General features: G+C 38.8%; 1 non-coding gene across 1 annotated transcript; it reads right to left on the reverse strand.

The window, feature by feature from the left end:
- Positions 1-2,468: 2,468 nt before the first annotated feature.
- LOC112704411 (small nucleolar RNA R71) lies at positions 2,469-2,572 on the reverse strand. The gene has a single exon (XR_003155037.1). It is a non-coding gene; the product is annotated as a small nucleolar RNA R71 (small nucleolar RNA).
- Positions 2,573-18,631: the final 16,059 nt, after the last annotated feature.

The raw sequence follows: 18,631 nt of genomic DNA on the forward strand, positions 1-18,631 counted from the left end.
GAGCGCATATCTCTTGGATTCCTTAATCAGAATCTTCGTGGTATAAGCTAGAATTATTGGCGGCCATTCTTGAGAATCCAGAAAGTCTAAACCTTGTCTGTGGTATTCCGAGTAGGATTCAGGGATTGAATGACCGTGACGAGCTTCAAACTCGCGGGTGTTGGGCGTAGTGACAGACTCAAAAGGATCAATGGATCTTATTCGGACATGATCGAGAACCAACAGATGATTAGCCGTGCTGTGACAGAGCATTTGGACCATTTTCACTGAGAGGATGGGAAGTAGCCATTGACAACAGTGACGCCCTACATACAGCTTGCCATGGAAAGGAGTAAGAATGATTGGATGAAAGCAGTAGGAAAGCAGAGATTCAAAAGGGATAAAGCATTTCCATACACTTATCAGAAATTCCCACCAATGATTTACATAAGTATCTCTATCTTTATTTTATGTTTTATTTATATTTTAAATTATCAAACTCCATAACCATTTGAATCAGCCTAACTGAGATTTACAAGATGACCATAGCTTGCTTCATACCAACAATTTCCGTGGGATCGACCCTTACTCACATAAGGTATTACTTGTACGACCCAGTGCACTTGCTGGTTAGTTGTGCGAAGTTGTGACAAAGTGTGATTCACGTTTGAGAGCTCCAAGTCTTTGGCGCCATTGTTGATGATCACAATTTCGTGCACCAAGTTTTTGGCGCCGTTGTCGGGGATTGTTCGAGTTTGGACAACTGACGGTTCATCATGTTGCTCAGATTAGGTAATTTAATTTTCAAAAACTTTTAAAAAATCTTTCAAAAAAAATTTTCTCTTTTTCATTTTTCTAAAGATTATTTTCGAAAAATCCAAAAAAAATTCATAAAATCATAAAATTCAAAAATATTTTTGTGTTTATTGTTTGAGTATAGTGTCAATTTTTAAGTTTGGTGTCAATTGCATGTTTTTAAAAATTTATGCATTTTTTACGGAAAAAATTCATACATGGTGTTCTTCATGATCTTCAAGTTGTTCTTGGTAAGTTTTCTTGTTTGATCTTCATATTTTCTTGTTTTGTGTCTTTTGTTGTTTTTCATATGCATTTTTGCATTCATAGTGTCTAAGCATTGAAAATTTCTAAGTTTGGTGTCTTGCATGTTTTCCTCTCTTGAAAATTTTTCAAAGATAAGTCTTGATGTTCATCTTGATCTTCAAAGTGTTCTTGTTGTTCATCTTGACATTCATAGTGTTCTTGCATGCATCTTGTGTTTTGATCCAAAATTTTCATGTTTTGGGTCATATTTGTGTTTTTCTCTCTCATCATCAAAAATTCAAAAATAAAAAAATATATATTTTCCTTATTTTACTCAAAGTTTTCGAAATCTTTGGGTTGACTTGGTAAAAAATTTTTTAAAATAAGTTGTTTCTTGTTAGTCAAGTCAAGATTTCAATTTTAAAAATCCTATCTTTTCAAAATCTTTTTCAAAAATAAAATCTTTTTCATTTTTCTTATTATTTTTCAAAAATTTTAAAATTGATTTTCAAAATCTTTTTCTTATCTTTATTTTATGATTTTCAAAAACTTTACTAACAATTAATGTAATTGATTCAAAAATTTGAAGTTTGTTACTTTCTTGTTAAGAAAGGTTCAATCTTTAAATTCTAGAATCATATCTTTTAATTTGTTGTTAGTCAAGTAATCAATTTTAATTTTAAAAATCAAATCTTTTTCAAAACAAATCTCAATCATATCTTTTCAATCATATCTTTTTCAAAATTGATTTCAAAATCTTTTCTAACTTCTTACCTTTTCAAAATTGATTTTCAAATCTTTTTCAACTAACTAATTGACTTTTTGTTTGTTTCTTCTCTTTTTCAAAACCACCTAACTACTTTTCTCTCTCTAATTTTTGAAAATTCCTCACTCTTTTTCAAAATTCTTTTAATTAACTAATTGTTTCAAATTTTAATTTTAATTTTATTTCTCCTCACTCTTTTTCTCTGAAGAAGAAGCTAAGAGAAGCTAAAGCACAACAATCCAGAGAAAACCTTACAGAGAATCTTGAAAAAGAAAGAGACATGGCCGAACCCAATAACAATGGTGGAGGCGCAAGGAGGATGCTTGGTGATTATACTACACCTACTTCCAATTTTTATGGAAGAAACATCTCAATCCCTGCCATTGGAGCAAACAATTTTGAGTTGAAGCCTCAACTAGTTGCTCTAATGCAACAGAACTGCAAGTTTCATGGACTTCCATCAGAAGATCCCTACCAATTTTTAACTGAGTTCTTGCAAATCTGTGATACTGTTAAGACTGATGGAGTAGATCCTGAAGTCTACAGGCTTATGCTTTTTCCTTTTGCTATGAGAGACAGAGCTAGAATATGGTTGGACTCACAACCTAAAGATAGCCTGGACTTTTGGGATAAGCTGGTCACGGCCTTCTTGGCCAAGTTCTTTCCTCCTCAAAAGCTGAGCAAGCTTAGAGTGGATGTTCAGACCTTGAAGCAAAAAGATGGTGAATCCCTCTATGAAGCTTGGGAAAGATACAAGCAGTTGACCAAAAAGTGTCCTTCTGGCATGCTTTCAGAGTGGACCATTTTAGATATATTCTATGATGGTCTATCTGAGCTTTCTAAGATGTCATTGGACCATTTTGCAGGTGGATCCATTCACTTAAAGAAAATGCCTGCAGAAGCTCAAGAACTTATTGACATGGTTGTAAATAACCAATTCATGTACACCTCTAAGAGGAATCCTATGAGTAATAGGACGCCTCAAAAAAGGGGAGTTCTTGAAATTGATGCTCTGAATACCATATTGGCTCAAAACAAAAAGTTAACTCAGCAAGTCAACATGATTTTTCAGAGTGAATGGATGGCAAAATGCATCCAACAGTACTAAAGAAGCATCTTCTGAAGAAGAAGCTTATGATCCTGAGAACCCTGCAATGGCAGAGGTGAATTACATGGGTGAAGCCTATGGAAACACCTATAATTCCTCATGGAGAATCATCCAAATTTCTCATGGAAGGATCAACAAAAGCCTCAACAAGGCTTTAATAATGGTGGAAGAAACAGTTTTAGCAATAGCAAGCCTTTTCCATCATCTTCTCAGCAACAGACAGAGAATTCTGAGCAGAGTCCCTCTAGCTTAGCAAACATAGTCTCTGATCTATCTAAGGTCACTCTAAGTTTCATGAATGAAACAAGGTCCTCCATTAGAAATTTGGAGGCACAAGTGGGTCAGCTGAGTAAGAAAATCACTGAAACTCCTCCTAGTACTCTCCCAAGCAATACATAAGAGAATCCAAAAAGAGAGTGCAAGGCCATTGATATAATCAAAATGGCCGAATTCAAAGAGGAAGGGGAGGACGTGAATCCCAATCAGGAAGACCTCATGGGACGTCCTCCAGACAGAAAGAAGTTCCCTATTGAGGACCTAAAGGAATCTGAGGCTCGTATAGAGACCATAGAGATTCCATTAAACTTCCTTCTGCCATTCATGAGCTCTGAGAACTATTCTTCCTCTGAAGAGGATGAAGATGTAACTAAAGAGCAAGTTGCTCAATATCTAGGAGCCATCATGAAGCTGAATGCCAAGTTGTTTGGAAATTAGACTTGGGTAGATGAACCTCCCTTGCTCATTAGTGAACTAAATACATGGGTTCAGCAAACTCTACCTCAAAAGAAACAAGATCCTGGTAAATTCTTAATACCCTGTACCATAGGCACCATGACCTTTGAGAAGGCTCTGTGTGACCTGGAGTCAGGTATAAATCTTATACCACTCTCTGTAATGGAGAAACTGGGGATCTTTGAGGTACAAGCTGCAAGAATCTCATTAGAGATGGCAGACAAGTCAATAAAACAAGCTTATGAATTGGTAGAGGACGTGTTAGTGAAGGTTAAAGGCCTTTTTCATCCCTGCTGATTTCATAATCCTAGAAACTGGGAAGAATGAGGATGAATGCATCATCCTTGGAAGACCCTTCCTAGCCATAACAGGAGCTGTGATTGATGTTGATAGAGGAGAGCTAGTCCTCTAATTGAATGGGAACTACCTTGTGTTTAAAGCTCAAGGATCTTCCTCTGTAACCATGGAAAAGAGGCACGATAAGCTTCTCTCAATACAGAGTCAAACAAAGCCCCCACAATCAAACTCTAAGTTTGGTGTTAGGAGGCCACAACCAAACTCTAAGTTTGGTGTTGAACCCCCACATTCAAACTCTAAGTTTGGTGTTGGGAGGTCCCAACAATGCTCTGAACATCCGTGAAGCTCCATGAGAGCTCACTGTCAAGCTATTGACATTAAAGAAGCAATTATTGGGAGGTAACCCAATTTTTATTTATCTATATTTCTATTGTTCTTTTATGTTTTATTAGGTTTATGATCATGTGGAGTCACAAAACAATTGCAAAAATTAAAACAGAATCAAAAATAGCAGAAGAAAAAGCATACCTTGGAGGAAGAGCTTACTGGCGTTTAATGCCAGAACAGAGCATGAAGCTGGCGTTGAACGCCAGAAACAAGCAGTAATCTGGTGTTTAAACGCCAGAATTGCACCCTAAGGAAAGCTGGCGTTAAACGCCAGAAACAAGCAGCAAAGTGGCGTTCAACGCCAGAAACAAGCATCAGCCTGGCGTTAAATGCCAGGATTGCATGCAGAGGGCATTTTACATGCATAAATGGTGCAGGGATGATTAATCCTCTACACCTCAGGATCTGTGTACCCCACAGGATCACCTCAGGATCTATAGACCCCACAGGATCACCTCAGGATCTGTGGACCCCACAGGATCCCCACCTACCTTCTCCCTCTCTCTCACACCTTTTCATAACACTCTTCCCCAAACATCATTCACCAATCACCTCTATCACTCTTCCCCATCACCTCTTCACCACTCACATCCATCCACTCTTCCCCATAAACCCCACCTACCTTCAAATCCAAAATCTCTTTCCCACCCAAACCCACCCTATATGACCAAACTATACACCCCTCTCCCTCCACTATATAAACCCCTCCATCCTTCTTCATTTTCACACAACACAACCCTCTCTTCTCCCCTTGGCCGAATACACATCTTTTTCCCTCTCCTCCATCTCTTCTTCTTCTTCATCTATTCTTTCTTCTTTTGCTCGAGGACGAGCAACATTCTAAGTTTGGTGTGGTAAAAGCATAGCTTTTTTTGTTTTTCCATAACTATTGATGGCACTTAAGGCCAGAGAAACCTCAAGAAAGAGGAAAGGGAAGACAATTGCTTTCACCCCTAAGTCATAGGAGATAGAGAGATTCATCTCAAAAGCCCATCAAGACCACTTCTATGAAGTTGTGGCCAAGAAGAAGGTGATCCCCGAGGTCCCTTTCATGCTCAAGAAAAATGAGTATCTGGAGATCCGACATGAGATCCAAAGAAGAGGTTGGGAAGTTCTTACCAACCCCATTCAACAAGTCAGAATCTTAATGGTTCAAGAGTTCCATGCAAACGCATGGATCACTAGGAACCATGATCAAAGCATGAACCTAAACCCAAAGAATTGGCTTACAATGGTTCAGGGAAAATGCTTAGATTTCAGTTCGAAGAACGTAAGGTTGGCATTCAACTTGCCTATGATGCAAGAAAATGCACGCCTCTACACTAGAAGGGTCTACTTTGATCAAAGGTTGGACCAAGTCCTCATGGACATATGTGTGGAAGGAGCTCAATGGAAAAGAGACTCAAAAGGCAAGCCGGTTCAATTGAGAAGATTGGACCTTAAGCATGTGGCTAGAGGATGGGTGGAATTCATCCAACGTTCCATCATCCCCACTAGCAACCAATCCGAAGTAACTGTGGATCGGGCCATCATGATCCATAGCATCATGATTGGAGAGGAAGTAGAAGTTCATGAAGTCATCCCTCTAGAACTCTACAAAATAGCCGAAAAGCCATCCACCTTGGCAAGGCTAGCTTTTCTTCATCTCATTTGCCATATATGCTACTTAACTAGAGTTGTCATAAAATAAGACATCCTCATTGAAGTGGACAAGCCCATCACTAAGAAGAGGATTGAGCAAACAAGAGAGCCCATTCATGGATCTCAAGAGACGCATGAGGAAGCTCATCATCAAGAAATCCCTGAGATGCCTCAAGGGATGCATTTTCCTCCAAACAACTATTGGGAACAACTCAACACTTCTCTAGAAGGATTGAGTCATGACATGAACCAATTAAGGGTGGAACACCAAGAGCACTCCATCATTCTCAATGAGATTAGAGAAAATCAAAGAGCTATGAGGGAGGAGCAACAAAGGCAAGGAAGAGACATAGAGGAGCTCAAGAACACCATTGGTCCTTTAAGGAGAAGGCGCCACCATCACTAAGGTGGACTCATTCCTTAACTTCCTTGTTCTTATCTCTCTATTTTTCGGTTTTTAAGCTTCATGTTTGTCTATGTTTGTGTCTTTATTACATGATCATTAGTGTCTAGTGTCTATGTCTTAAGGCTATGAATAATTCCATGAATCCTTTACCTTTCTTAAATGAAAAATGTTTTTAATTCAAAAAACAAGAAGTACATGAGTTTCGAATTCATCCTTGAAATTAGTTTAATTATATTGATGTAGTGACAATACTTTTTGTTTTCTGAATGAATGCTTAAACAGTGCATATTTTTTATCTTGTTGTTTATGAATGTTAAAATTGTTGGCTCTTGAAAGAATGATGAAAAAGAGAAATGTTATTGATGATCTGAAAAATAAAAAAATTGATTCTTGAAGCAAGAAAAAGTAGTGAAGAACAAAGTTTGCGAAAAAAAAAGTGGCAAAAAAAATATAAAAGAAAAAGAAAAATCAAGCAGAAAAAGCCAATAGCCCTTAAAACCAAAAGGCAAGGTAAAAAGGATCAAAGGCTTTGAGCATCAATGGATAGGAGGGCCCAATCAAATAAAATCCAGGCCTAAGCGGCTAAATCAAGCTGTCCCTAACCATATGCTTGTGGCATGCAGGTCCAAGTGAAAAGCTTGAGATGCCAAAACTGTTCAGAAGCAAAAAGCTACAAGTCCCGCTCATCTAATTAGAACTAATATTTATTGATATTTTGAGATTTATAGTATATTCTCTTCTTTTTATCCAATTTGATTTTCAGTTGCTTGGGGACAAGAAATAATTTAAGTTTGGTGTTGTGATGAGCGGATAATTTATATGCTTTTTGGCATTGTTTTTAGGTAGTTTTTAGTAGGATCTAGCTACTTTTAGTGATGTTTTTATTAGTTTTTATGCAAAATTCACATTTCTAGACTTTACTATGAGTTTGTGTGTTTTTCTGTGATTTCAGGTATTTTCTGGCTGAAATTGAGGGACCTGAGCAAAAATATGATAGGAGGCTGATAAAGGACTGCTGATGCTGTTGGATTCTGACCTTCCTGCACTCAAAATGGATTTTCTGGAGCTACAAAACTCCAAGTGGCGCGCTCTCAACTGCGATGGAAAGTAGATATCCAGGGCTTTCTAGAAATATATGATAGTCTATACTTTATTCGAGTTTAGATGACGCAAACTGGCGTTCAACGCCAGTTCCATGTTGCATTCTAGAGTAAAACGCCAGAAACACGTCACAAACCATAGGTAAACGCCAAACAGACGTTACAACTTGGCGTGTAACCCTAAGAGAAGCTTCTGCACGTGTAAAGCTCAAGCTCAGCCCAAGCACACACCAAAGTGGGCCCCGAAAGTGGATTTCTGCACTTAGACTTATTTCTGTAAATCCTAGTAGCTAAGTTTAGTATAAATAGAACTTTTTACCATTGTACTAGGGGTCTTTTGACCGGGTCTTTTTCCCTATTTTAGAATTCATATGTCATTTAGGGGAGGCTGGCCATTCGGCCATGCCTAGACCTTGTTCTTATGTATTTTCAACGGTGGAGTTTCTACACACCATAGATTAAGGTGTGGAGATCTGCTGTACTCAAGAATTAATGCAATTACTATTGTTCTTCTATTCAATTCAAGCTTATTCCTATTCTAAGATATTCGCTGCACTTCAACCTGATGGATGTGATGATCCATGACAATCATCATCATTCTCACCTATGAATGCGTGCCTGACAACCACTCCCATTCTACTTTAGATCGAGCGCATATCTCTTGGATTCCTTAATCAGAATCTTCGTGGTATAAGCTAGAATTATTGGCGGCCATTCTTGAGAATCCAGAAAGTCTAAACCTTGTCTGTGGTATTCCGAGTAGGATTTAGGGATTGAATGACTATGACGAGCTTCAAACTCGCGAGTGTTGGGCGTAGTGACAGACGTAAAAGGATCAATGGATTTTATTCCAACATGATCGAGAACCGACACATAATTAGCCGTGCTGTGACAGAGCATTTAGACCATTTTTACTGAGAGGATGGGAAGTAGCCATTGACAATAGTAACGCCCTACATACAGCTTTCCATGGAAAAGAGTAAGAATGATGATGAAAGCAGTAGGAAAATAGAGATTCAAAAGGGATAAAGCATCTCCATACACTTATCTGAAATTCCCACCAATGATTTACATAAGTATCTCTATCTTTATTTTACATTTTATTTATATTTTAAATTATCAAACTCCATAACCATTTGAATCCGCCTAACTGAGATTTACAAGATGACCATAGCTTGCTTCATACCAACAATCTCCGTGGGATCGACCCTTACTCACGTAAGGTATTACTTGGATGACCCAGTGCACTTGCTGGTTAGTTGTGCGAAGTTGCGACAAAGTGTGATCACATTTGAGAGCTCCAAGTCTTTGGCACCATTGTTGATGATCACAATTTCGTGCACCACTTATGACCCTGAGAATCCTGCAATGGAAGAGGTGAATTACATGGGAGAACCCTATGGAAACACCTACAATTCTTCATGGAGGAATCACCCAAATTTCTCATGGAAGGATCAATAGAAGCCTCAACAAGGCTTCAATAACAATAATAGTGGGAGAAACAGGTTTGGCAATACCAAACCTTTCCCATCATCTTCTCAGCAACAGACACAGAATTCTGAGCAGAGCCTCTCTAGCTTAGCAAACATAGCCTCTGATCTATCTAAGACCACTCTCAGTTTCATGAATGAAACAAGGTCCTCTATAAGAAATTTGGAGGTACAAGTAGGTCAGCGGAGTAAAAGAGTCACTGAAACTCCTCCTAGTACTCTCCCAAGCAATACAGAAGAGAATCCAAAGAGAAAGTGCAAGGCCATAACCATGACCAACATGGCCGAACCTGGATAGAGTGAGGAGGATGTGATTCCCAGTGAGAAAAACCTCATGGGATGTCCTCTGAACAAAAAGGAGTTCCCTCCTGAGGAACTAAAGGAATCTGAGGCTCATACAGAGACTATAGGGATTCTATTGAACCTACTTTTGCCATTCATGAGCTCTGATGAGTATTCTTCCTTTGAAGAGGATGAATACATTACTGAAGAGCAAGTTTCTAAGTACCTTGGAGCAATCATGAAGTTGAATGCCAAGTTATTTGGTAATGAGACTTGGGAGGATGAATCCCCCTTGCTCATTAATGAACTAAGTGCATTGGCTCAGGTGAAGATACCTTAAAAGAAAGAGGATCCCGGAAGGTTCTTAATACCATGTACCATAGGCACCATGACCTTTGAGAAGGCTCTGTGTGACCTGGGGTCAGGCATAAATCTCATGCCACTCTTTGTAATGGAGAAACTGGAAATCTTTGAGATACAAGCTGTAAGAATCTCACTGGAGATTGCAGACAAATCAAAGAAACAGGCTTATGGACTTGTAGAGGATGTCTTGGTAAAGGTTGAAGGCCTTTACATCCCTGCTGACTTCATAATCCTAGACATTGGGAAGGATGAGAATGAATCCATCATCCTTGGCAGACCCTTCCTAGCCACAACAAAAGCCGTGATTGATGTTGACAGAGGAGAGTTGGTCCTTCAAGTGAATGAGGACTACCTTGTGTTTAAGGCTCAAGGATCTCTTTCTGTACACATGGAGAAGAAGCATGAAAAGCTTCTCTCAATACAGAGTCAAACAGAGCCCCCACATTCAAACTCTAAGTTTGGTATTGGGAGGCCACAACCATGCTCTGAGTATTTGTGAGGCTCCATAAGAGCTCATGTCAAGCTATTGACATTAAAGAAGCGCTTATTGGGAGGCAACCCAATTTTTATATGTTAAATTTCCATTTTTCCATTGTTATTTTATGTTTTCCTTAGATTGATGATCATGTGGAGTCACAAAAACAACTACAAAGATCAAAGCAAAATCAAAAACAGCATTAAAAACAGCACACCCTGGAGGAGGAGGTAGCAGAATAAGCGTTAAATGCCCAGTATGACACCATTCTGGGCGTTTAAACGCCAGAAAAGGGCACCAAATTGGCGTTCAACGCCAGAAAAGGAAGAAAAGCTGGCATTAAACGCCAGAAATGGGCAGCAACCTGGCGTTTAACGCTAGGATTGGCACTAGGAGGGCGTTTACAGGCCAAAATGATGCAGGGATGAGAAATCCTTGACACCTCAGGATCTGTGGACCCCACAAGATCTCCACCTACCTCAACTCACTCTCTCTCTTCTTCACACCTCCCCATACCACCCTTCCCCAAACACCCCACCTACCCCACCATTCAAAATTCATAAACTTTCCCTCCCAAACCCAACCCTCACACACGGCCACCCCTCTCTTCCACTCCTATATAAACCCCTCATCACTCCTTCATTTTCACACCTCATACACACTTTTTCCTTCCATGGCTGAACCTTTCTTCACCTTCCATCTCCTCCATTTCTTCTTCTTCTCCGTCCCTTCTTTCTTCTTTTGCTCCAGGATGAGCAAACATTTTAAGTTTGGTGTGGAAAAAGCATTGCTTTTTGTTTTTCCATAACCATTTATAGAACCTAAGGCCGGAGAAACCTCTAGAAAGAGGAAAGGGAAGGCAAAAGCTTCCACCTCCGAGTCATGGGAGATGGAAAGATTCATCTCAAAGGTCCATCAAGACCACTTCTATGAAGTTGTGGCCAAGAAGAAGGTGATCCCTGAGGTCCCTTTCATGCTCAAAAGGAATGAGTATCCGGAGATCCGACATGAGATCCGAAGAAGTGGTTGGGAAGTTCTCACCAACCCCATTCAACAAGTCAGAATCTTAATGGTTCAAGAGTTCTATGTTAATGCATGGATCACCAAAGAACCATGATCAAAGTGTGAACCCAAACCCAAAGAATTGGCTTACCATGGTTCGGGGAAAATACTTAGATTTCAGTCCGGAAAATGTAAGATTGGCATTCAACTTGCCAATGATGTAAGGAGATGCACGCCTGATGAGAGTGACTTTTGCGTGGTCTAAAAATTTGCGGATAAATCCTCGTTGCAAGCATAGTTTCTAAACCTTCAAAAGTCCTTTCATACAAACGTTTTGGGTGTCACAAGTAACAAACCCCTTTAGAAATTATTAACCGAGTATTCAAACCTCGGGTCGTCTTCTCAAGGAACTGCGAGGAAGTATGTTCTTATTATTGGTTATAAAGGTTGTAATCGGGGTTTAGAAGGTGAGAAGCAAGTAATTTAAATGATGAGTGAATTAAATGGCAATTAAAAATAAATAATAATTGTAAAACAACTTTTGGCAAGATAAGGGAATTTAGAGGTCTAACTTAGTTATCTCTCTCAACTATAATAAAAGTTGAATCTAAACTCCACTTGGTCAACCTTCGCCAGGGTAAAGGAAAGTCAAGGGACTAATTAAATTGACCTTTGAATCCTAATTATTTTCTAAGAAAAGGTTGGGATTATTTAGGTTCAGCTCAATTAGCAAGATAACGATTATTAATTACGTTGAGTTTAATAACTGTTGAGTTACTAAATTCTTAATCAGAACCAAAAGGGAAAAAAGTAAAATTGCTGGAATAAAATATCTTCAATTCGTAAAAAATAATAATCATAAATTAACAAGAGCAATAATAAACTGAAAATACCTCAATATCATTAATTCAAATAATAATCTGGAACATGGAATAATTCATTAATTAAATTATAAAAGTAAATGATCAATTCAATTGCCGGAATAAATAATTATGGAACTAAAATAGAAGAACATTAAAACCTGGATCCAGAGTTACTCTTAAAACAAGAAGAAATCCTAAATCCTAAAAAGAGAGAGAGAGAATCTCTCTCTAGACTAAATCTAAATCATGGAAAAGTAGAATTATGCCAGCTCCATTGAATGGATGCATTCCCCCACTTCATAACCTCTGGTCTATGCCTTCTAGACTTGGATTTGGGCCAAAAAGGGCTTTAGAACTCGCTGGGGCGTGTTCTGTAATTTTCTGGTGCGTGGCCTCTGTCAAGCGTCCGCGTGGGTTACGCGGTCGCGTCATTCGGAGCTTTTCCTTGTCATGCGGTCGCGTCAGTCATGCGACCGCGTCATGTGCGTTCTGCTAGAGGCGCGCGGTCGCGTCAGTCATGCGGCCGCGTCGCTACTGATTCGTGCTTGGCACGCGATCTCGTCGTCCATGCGATCGCGTGGATACCAGTTTCCTTAAAGCTCCGTTTTGCTTTCTCCTTTCCCTTTGGTATGTTTCCTTTTTCATCCTTTAAGTCATTCTGCCTTAGAAACTCTGAAACTACTCAACACACATATCAAGGCATCTAATGGTAATAGGAGAGGATTAATAATAAGAAAATATAAGTCCAAAGAAGCATGTTTTCAATCAAAGCACATAATTAGGAAGGGAAATGTAAAACATGCAATTAGTATGAATAAGTGGGTAAAGAGTTGATAAAATCCACTCAATTGAGCACAAGATAAACCATAAAATAGTGGTTTATCAACCTCCCCACACTTAAACATTGGCATGTCCTCATTCTAAGCTCAAGAGAAGCTATAAAGATGAAGAGGAAAGGTGAAATGTTATGAAATGCAACCTATGTATATGAATGCAACTACATGCAAAATGTTTCTACCTACTTGGTTTAAAAGTAAATAAATTCTCCAAGAATAAATATAAACCAAATTCCACTTATTCAAATTACAAAATAAAAGATAAGTAAACTTGTAAGAAGATAGCTCATGAAAGCAGGGAACATAGAATCAAGCATTGAACCCTCACAGGAAATGTATATGCACTTCTAATCTCTCAAGTGTCTAGGGTCAATCACTCTACTCTTCCCTAGTCATGCTTTCTAACACTTTGTTCTTCATCTAACCAATCAACAATATTTAATGCATCAATGCAAACATCATGAGGTCTTTTCAAGGTTGTAATGGGGCCAAGGTAAGGGTGAGGGTATATACAAGGCTAAGTGAGCTAGTGAAGTGAATCCTTGAGTAGTCTAAGATCCCACCTAACATATACATACTCTATAAAAATTTTAATATTATACTTAGCTTCCCATAATTTTCCCACTTTTGTATTACATTCTCATGTATCAAAGTTATTTTTGAATTTTTTTTTGTCCCATGTGCAATGATTCTTTTTTATTTTGCATTTGGGGTAATATTATTTTTTTTTGTATCCCCTTATCAATTACTTAATATTTTTTTTTTGATGCACATGGTAATTCAATTATTTTGATGAGCATGTTTCCCAAAATTTTTATTTTGAAATGTCTTTATTCTTTTTTAATTTTCTACCTTTGTTTTTATCATCCATGTTCCCATAAGGTTCCCCACACTTAAACAATTACACAATTTCTATCTTAAGCTAACCAAGGATTCAACTTTGGATTTTTATTTTGTTTTTCTGCTTAAGGCTAGTAATGTGGTTATAAAACAAGAGAAGATTTAAAAGCTCAAGGGGGCTGACAAGGGTGATGTAAAAGGTAGGCTAATTTTGGGATAAGTGAGTTAGAATCAAACAATGGCCTCAATCATATGCAAGCATGTAGATATATTAAATATGGACATACAGAATGGAACAAAGCAAAGATTACAATTCTAGAGAAGGAAACACACAAGAATAAAATAATTATGGTTAAATAATGTAACCATGTAAATAAGCTCAAAGTCTCACAGGTTGTGTGTTCTTTAGCTATAATTCATATTCCAATTACAACTTCAAACAAATTTTTAACATAAAAATTTTCAATTTAAATTAGTGAAATTTTTCAAAAAAAATAGGATCTTAAAAGAAATTTATTATTTTAACCAAGTAGTAACTAAATGCACAAAATCATCAAATAAATATGCAATCAAATATGCAGATGCAACAATGAACAAATAAAGAAAATAAGATTATTGGTGTTGAAAAGAAAGTACTAACCCACGGAGATCGGTATCGACCTCCCCACACTTAAAGATTGCACCGTCCTCGGTGCATGCTGAGATGTGCAGGTGGACGGGTTGTTCCAACTGAAGCTTTTCTTCAAGATTTTGCAGATGGACTTGTCTGTCTCCCCATGTAAACGACTTTCGCTTCCCTTCCGGGTGGCCATCCTGAAAGAAAAAGGAAAGAAAAGTAACCCAAAAATAAAGATAGAAAGTAAATGAAATATGGGTTGAGTAATGCCAAATGATAATGGTCTCATTTACATGGAAGCTTCAACATGTACGTGAGAAAATGATAGAAGCCATGGCATACCAGTGGTATAAAATTTGTAACATAGGGGAGGAGAGTGTAAGACAATATAAATTCATGTCAATGCAAAATTAATACAAATAACATAAAAGATTAACATTGACTTAAATAGTATTGCCCAACAGTGTAAAACAAGTTACCAAAATAAATTCAAGAAAAGATGTAACAGTTGAATAAGAAGGGATATTTAACACCAATGGAAAAATAAAAGAAAAAAATTCAGAAAAGAAAATAAAAAAATGCACAAATTTAAAATGCAATGAATGAGATATGCAAATAAATCAAAATAAAATAAAAAAAAAGAAGAATGAGAAGGGAAAGAAGGGAATAGGAAGTAAATAAGAAAGGAGAAGAAAAAATTAGGATTTGGAGGAGAGAAAGATAAGATATGTGGCAGTTTTAGGGTGAGCTGTGCGGCGCATGCGACGCGGCCGCGGAAGGCACGCGTTCGCGTGGGTACGCGTCAGGTATGGGCACGCGATCGCGTCAGTCACGCGGTCGCGTGACCCGTGTTGTGCTGCTGGCGCGAGTGCAGCCTCACGCCAGCACAACTCTCTGTTCAAATTAATTTATTTGCCAAAATTGGGGTGACGCGATCGCGTAAGGCACGCGATCACGTGAGTGTGCGTCAGAAAATAATTGACGCGGCCGCATCGACAACGCGGTCGCGTGACAAGGATTGTGCTTCCAGCACCAATCCAGCACCACTCTCACACAATATGGCATTGTGCACCCTTTTGCGTCGAAAATGCAGGGTATGCGGCCGCGTGGGGCACGCGGTCGCGTGGGAGGCCATACTTCCCATTCGACGTGGACGCGTCAGCGATGCGGTCGTGTGGGTCGATATATGCCATTAGCACACCTCCAGCCACGCTCCTGCGTGGCTCTCTGTTCACTTTTTAATTTTCCTTTCTCTCCAAGCGACGCGGACGCGTCGCTGATGCGATCGCGTCGCGTAGCGAAAATTTTTTTTTATATATGCATGAACAATGCAGAATGCAGTGATGAATATGAGTGCTATGCATGATTCCAGGTTTACTAAAGTAAAATGAAAAGGAAATAAAAATAAAAACAAATAATGATGAAATAAACTGAAAAAGAAACGACCATACCATGGTGGGTTGTCTCCCACCTAGCACTTTTAGTTAGAGTCCTTAAGTTGGACATTGGAGGAGCTTCCGGTTAGGGTGGCTTATGTTTAAATTCGTCCAAAAATCTTCACCAGTGCTTGGAATGCCAATAGCCTCCGGGGTCCCAAACTAGGCATGTGAAGCTTCTGAACAGCTTCAAACAGATTTTTAGGTTCCCGGGGTGATAAATGTCAGAATAAACTCCAGGATTCCAAGCATTGCTTTTAAATCCGCCTCCATTTTGATTTGTAAGTTTCCATTCGGGCGAGTTAAAAAGTAGAATCTCACCGTGGTGACCAAACGTTCTCCGTGATCCATGCAATTGAGCATGATACCAATCCGTGTACTTCGAGGTGAAGCGTGGAACTTTATTGAACCTTGTGCACCAACTCTGAGTACGAGCCATTTCCCTTTTACTCTTAAAGCCGCAGAGAGCTCTAAGCTGGCCATCTGTTTCGAGTAAACCATATTCAAGTGAATAAGTAAAGTCATAAGTTAAGGATTGTACCCACTTGAAGCTTGTATTAGGTGGTAGTGGCCTTGGGATAGGTGTTTCTGGTGGTTCTGTAAGTTCTACTCCCTTATGCTCTTCTGTGAATTCCTCCACTTCTTTGCAAAGATCTTCAATTATATCTGTGTCCTGGTCAAAGTCTTCCGTGTCTTCCTCATCACTGAAGTCATAGATTGGAGGTTGAGAGAAATCTACCTCCGCATCATCTTCATATTCACTTGGGGAAGATTCTTCGATCTAAGAGAATTCACTTGCGGACGTAAGTTCATCACCAAGAGAGCTAGACTTGTGAATATCACCATCAAGGGAATTTGCTTCTTGGATTATTCCGTCTGATTCCTCATAAACGACTTGCCTTGGAGATTGTACAATATCTTCCTTAGCATCAACTGTAGCATCCTGGATGGAGTTTTCCTCAATCCTGGATTCCCAAGGAAGTTCAGCATCGCCTAGATCTTCAACCAACTCTTCTTCTTGAACAAAGACAGCCTCTTCTAATTGTTCTAGTACAAATTCATTCTCTGCCTTGTCCACTGGAGTCTCTAGTATTTCTTTCGTGCTACACTCTTCATCGGGTTGTCCACATGGAGCTGTGGTTGATCCTTGTATATTTGAGCGTTTAGTGGCCCATTGTATTAGTGCGTACTCCATTTGTTGAATGGTTGTTTGAAATTTAGTTATTGTTTCTTTTAGGCGATCCTCTGCTTTGCGGTTTGCTGGACTTAGACATGATACATAGGGAAGTGGTGATGATTGGGAACGATTGGATTGGTATTGGGGTAAGGAAGGATCATATGATGGCGAATGGTGACGAGAAGCTTGTGAGTGTGATGGTTCGAGGTTATGTTGAAAGGACGGTTCATATGCACGGGGTGGGGCTTGTTGGTAGTTATAAGGTTGTCCACTATGTCTTTCAGCTGGGTATGCGCGGTAGAATGGTCTTTGTCCAGGATATCTCGGAGGGTGTTGCTGCCAAAAGGGTTGATTAGATCCTCTTGGTTCCATCCATCCTTGATTGGTCTGACCTTGACACATTCCTGCTGTAACTTCTATTTCCTTTAACAATATCAGAGCCAAACTCAAAGCGAGAGGGGTGAGAGTTCATAGTAGCAAATAAAGATAAAAAGGAAAAAACAAAAATAAATAAACAAGCAAAAGAAAAATATTTACAATAACCAATAATAAGGCACACGTTAGCAGTTCCCCGGCAACGGCGCCATTTTGATGAGAGTGACTTTTGCGTGGTCTAGAAATTTGTGGATAAATCCTCGTTGCAGGTATAGTTTCTAAACCTTCAAAAGTCCTTTCATACAAACGTTTTGGGTGTCACAAGTAACAAACCCCTTTAAAAATTGTTAACCGAGTATTCAAACCTCGGGTCGTCTTCTCAAGGAACTGCGAGGAAGTATGTTCTTATTATTGGTTATAAAGGTTGTAATCGGGGTTTAGAAGGTGAGAAGCAAGTAATTTAAATGATGAGTGAATTAAATGGCAATTAAAAATAAATAATAATTGTAAAACAACTTTTGGCAAGATAAGGGAATTTAGAGGTCTAACTTAGTTATCTCTCTCAACTATAATAAAAGTTGAATCTAAACTCCACTTGGTCAACCTTCGCCAGGGTAAAGGAAAGTCAAGGGACTAATTAAATTGACCTTTGAATCCTAATTATTTTCTAAGAAAAGATTGGGATTATTTAGGTTTAGCTCAATTAGCAAGATAACGATTATTAATTATGTTGAGTTTAATAACTGTTGAGTTACTAAATTCTTAATCAGAACCAAAAGGGGAAAAAGTAAAATTGCTGGAATAAAATATCTTCAATTCGTAAACAATGATAATCATAAATTAACAAGAGCAATAATAAACTGAAAATACCTCAATATCATTAATTCAAATAATAATCTGAAACATGGAATAATTCATAAATTAAATTATAAAAGTAAATGATCAATTCAATTGCCGGAATAAATAATTATGGAACTAAAATAGAAGAACATTAAAACCTGGATCCAGAGTTACTCTTAAAACAAGAAGAAATCCTAAATCCTAAAAAGAGAGAGAGAGAATCTCTCTCTAGACTAAATCTAAATCATGGAAAAGTAGAATTATGCCAGCTCCATTGAATGGATGCATTCCCCCACTTCATAACCTCTGATCTATGCCTTCTAGACTTGGATTTGGGCCAAAAAGGGCTTTAGAACTCGCTGGGGCGTGTTCTGTAATTTTCTGGTGCGTGGCCTCTGTCACGCGTCCGCGTGGGTCACGCGGTCGCGTCATTCGGAGCTTTTCCTTGCCACGCGGTCACGTCAGTCATGCGACCGCGTCATGTGCGTTCTGCTAGAGGCGCGCGGTCGCGTCAGTCATGCGGCCGCGTCGCTGCTGATTCGTGCTTGGCACGCGATCGCGTCGTCCATGTGATCGCGT

This window comes from Arachis hypogaea, chromosome 7 (assembly GCF_003086295.3).
Source record: "Arachis hypogaea cultivar Tifrunner chromosome 7, arahy.Tifrunner.gnm2.J5K5, whole genome shotgun sequence".
Lineage (NCBI taxonomy): Eukaryota > Viridiplantae > Streptophyta > Magnoliopsida > Fabales > Fabaceae > Arachis > Arachis hypogaea.